Below are 4,421 nucleotides of genomic sequence, written 5' to 3' on the forward strand. Positions count from 1 at the left end.
TGCGGTGACTTTTATCGTAAATGTACAATATTTCAGATGCAAATATGAACTGTGTGAAATTATCAGTTTAAGATTAGAACATGCAAAATCAATATCTGCTTTTCATAAAATTAATTGTTCAATGTCAGTTCGAGCCTTTATAATCAGGTGGGCGACATAAGGTTCACCATGACCCTCTTGTTCACAAACAGTTGACTACATTAGAATAAAACATTGTTCTGCAAAATTTCCCCATTAATAAGATATGCGTTAATCCGTGGTCGAGGGGTTAGAGTCGATGACTTCTAATCTAGTTACCTCTCTGGCGTGGGTTCGATCCCCGGGAGATGCTTTGGTAGTTTAGCGCGGAGGAAGGTAGTCTAGTACTGGTGTAACTCTCCAGGAACGATGGTTCGGAAAGTACCCGCCTATATGACTTAAATACTGAGTGAAAAAGGCGTAAAAGGAAACAAACAAACAAACAAACAAACAAACAAAAACAAACGTTAATCTTGTGTTTTATTTCTCGTTTCAGCGGCCTTAGGTCAAAATCTTTGCGATGCAGAATTAAGATTTGTGTGGTTATAGATTATTTCGAGTAACAAAAAACCATGTTCCTTTGTTGACAAGGTAAACCTTAAAGTATATTTAAGATTGAAAGAATAATTAAATCAAATGAAGGTAGCAAAATAAAATATCGAAGAAAGCTTTCATGCGAAAGACAATTGCTTCATTCAACCAATTCATAAATGAACACTTTTTTAAGCATAGTTTGATGCTAGTTATTTTATGAATTGTCTGTGGTCCTACTTGAATATCAGCTTAGGCAAAATTGTTAAATTCACTTAGTTGACAACAAACAGTGGTTTTACTCAGATGTCGGCTATAATGCTAGATGGCTACAGCAGGCCCTATGTTATACTGTGATATCATTGCATACCTTATCTTTATTCATTTGGCCGGCTGTACTCGGATATCAGCGTATGTCAAATAGTGAAATTCATATGAATGGAAAAGGTAGTGGTTCCACTGAGATGTCAGCTCTTGCCTAAATGATTAAATTCAGTTGACTTACAGAGGTTTATGCTGTTATGCATTATTGTTGTGCTTGTGGTATTTTTAGTTTCAACTTTTCGGCATTTTCTAGTTGGGTGGTTCCAATATTCCTACTTGAATAATGTTGAATCACCCTTAGGATATGTTGCCTGCTTTTTAAATTTGTCTTTTGACCTCTTATCTGTGATATGCAGGCTTCATAACCTCTGATCCCCTTGCAAAATTCCATTTTATTTAGTTCCGCCCATTGTTTTCTCGTTTAGGGAGCACGCTTTTTATTACTAGGGGACCATACGCCGCTTTTCATGGAATGGCACGGAAGTGTCATATTGAAGGTTCCATGATAACCGCCGTATGAACACATCTGCGGATGTTTCTAAATTCAAAATATTACTATTTCACGTTTAAATGTTGAATTCTGCTTAAGCCGGTGCTAGGGGGCGTGGACGGTAACTTGCACTTTCCAGTACCGTCCATGAACAGGCACAATCAAACCGAGCCTGCAACATTTTCAATTTTGCCGTGTTGGGCTTTCTTTAGGGATTCTTTAATTATCTATTTTATGATCACATCCGTGTTATTTGTGCCGCGTGGCGGCTGTAAAAAGTCTCCCCGTACATTTAATCAATGATGTTATATTTTCGATCCTTGAAGATCGTTCAACACGACATTATTGTTGTGCTTGTGGTATTTTTATTTTCAACTTTTCGGCATTTTCTAGTTGGGTGGTTCCAATATTCCTACTTGAATAATGTTGAATCACCCTTAGGATATGTTGCCTGCTTTTTAAATTTGTCTTTTGACGTCTTATCTGTGATATGCAGGCTTCATAACCTCTGAACCCCTTGCAGAATTCCATTTTATTTAGTTCCGCCCATTGTTTTCTCGTTTAGAGCACAAGCTTTTTATTACTAGGGGACCATACGCCGCTTTTCATGGAATGGCACGGAAGTGTCATATTGAAGGTTCCATGATAACCGCCGTATGAACACATCTGCGGATGTTTCTAAATTCAAAATTTTACTATTTCACGTTTAAATGTTGAATTCTGCTTAAGCCGGTGCTAGGGGGTTGGACGGTAACCTGCACTTTCCAGTACCGTCCATGAACAGTCTCAATCAAACCGAGCCTGCAACATTTTCAATTTTGCCGTGTTGGGCTTTCTTTAGGGATTCTGTAATTATCTATTTTATGATCACATCCGTGTTATTTGTGCCGTGTGGCGGCTGTAAAAAGTCTCCCCGTACATTTAATCAATGATGTTATATTTTCGATCCTTGAAGATCGTTCATCACGACATTATTGTTGTGCTTGTGGTATTTTATTTTCAACTTTTCGGCATTTTCTAGTTGGGTGGTTCCAATATTCCTACTTGAATAATATTGAAACACCCTTAAGATATGTTGCCTGCTTTTTAAATTTGTCTTTTGACGTCTTATCTGTGATATGCAGGCTTCATAACCTCTGAACCCCTTGCAAAATTCCATTTTATTTAGTTCCGCCCATTGTTTTCTCGTTTAGGGCGCACGCTTTTTATTACTAGGGGACCATACGCCGCTTTTTATGGAATGGCACGGAAGTGTCACATTGAAGGTTCCATGATAACCGCCGTATGAACACATCTGCGGATGTTTCTAAATTCAAAATTTTACTATTTCACGTTTAAATGTTGAATTCTGCTTAAGCCGGTGATAGGGGGCGTGGACGGTAACTTGCACTTTCCAGTACCGTCCATGAACAGGCTCAATCAAACCGAGCCTGCAGTATTTTCAATTTTGCCGTGTTGGGCTTTCTTTAGGGATTCTGTAATTATCTATTTATGGTTCTACTCGGATACCAGCTTATGCTTAAAAATTAAATTCGGCTGACTTGGTGAAGGTGTTATTTTCCATTCAATTCCTGAACGGAAGGCCCGAAGTTCTCCTCTGAACTTGTCGGCGCATGCCTATATTATTCAATTTATATGATTGACACTAATCGGATATCAGCTCGTGCTTAAATAATTCAATTCAGTTTGCTAACAGATTGTCCGTAGTTCTACTTGTATACCAGCTAATATGTTTTAATAATTCGTTTCAGCTGGTCGGCGGAATATGTATTATTCAAGTTTTTTTGCTTACGGACAGGTCTGTAGTTCTACTCATTTGTCAGGTCGTTGAGATATAATTATCCATATAAAGGGCAAGTTCAATATATTCTATCCAAATTTCTATCACTTTATTGCATTTTTTTTTTACAAATGAAGGTGATTTATAGGCGATTGGGCTAGATGTATTATATATTTTGTATTATTTGATTTATAAAGAAAATGTTCACACGCGTATGGAATTTTATAATTTACATTTACTTAGGTTCACATTAAATTTGTGTGAATCATAAAACACATACAATATATTATTATACTAAATAAATACTGTAATCTACGCTGTTACACACTTATATGTTTCGCTTTTCTCATTTATTCTTTATACTTTTTTTCAGAAAATAAGCTCGAGTCAATCTACAGTAACAATGATGTTTATGCTTCTGCTAGAGTCCAATATGAAGACTTAACACTCGTTCCTAGCTTTACAGATACATATCCAAAAGAAAATTGTTTAAAAACAGTGCATCACCAATACCTTGTACAATATTCTAGTTCCTTGCTGAAACAAAGACAGACAAGCAAACTTTTGTATCGTTTGTACTAAAATTGTTTTCTTCAAGGAGAATTTATAATTGTAAAGAAAGCCCTTACCAAGGCCGCTGTCAAATATTTAAAAATATCCTTCTGAAAACTTTGTTTGTGAACTACTCACATACCTTTAGAAAACACAAATGAGACTTGTAAAAAAACACTTGTAATTAAAGTGGATTGGTCTACAATGTATACATTTTCCATAAGTATTGTAAACAAGACCACATTTAGACAATAAGGGATGTGCATTTTGGATATATTTTGGAAATGTTGAGTTCTAAAATAATTTAGAATGAACACAATAGATGTTGAATTATAACATTTTGTTCAAAAACACTTTATTATATACTTTATATTAGTATGAAGTATCGGATCATGTATCTAACACTTGCCCAGAACACTCATATACAATTTTGCGTGGTTTGCTTTAACATATGATTCTAAATACTTACTACAACAATCATTATTTATGGTATTTAGATCTTCTTTTATAGACCAATTCACTTTAAAGAAAGTATGATTAAATTTGTTTTTATTTTAATAACATTAAATTATGTTTCGCTATTTTAGAGTGAAATAGTTTAACATATCGCTACATAATGACTAGCTTTTGGAAAAAAATAATTATATTGTTTGAACCATAGGAATTTTGATGAGTATTAGTTTGTTGCTTTACTAAGTAGACGCTTACAAAAAGGGAAAGGAAATT

This window comes from Ruditapes philippinarum, unplaced genomic scaffold (genome assembly GCF_026571515.1).
Source record: "Ruditapes philippinarum isolate M1 unplaced genomic scaffold, ASM2657151v2 ctg3589_1_1_1_1, whole genome shotgun sequence".
Lineage (NCBI taxonomy): Eukaryota > Metazoa > Mollusca > Bivalvia > Venerida > Veneridae > Ruditapes > Ruditapes philippinarum.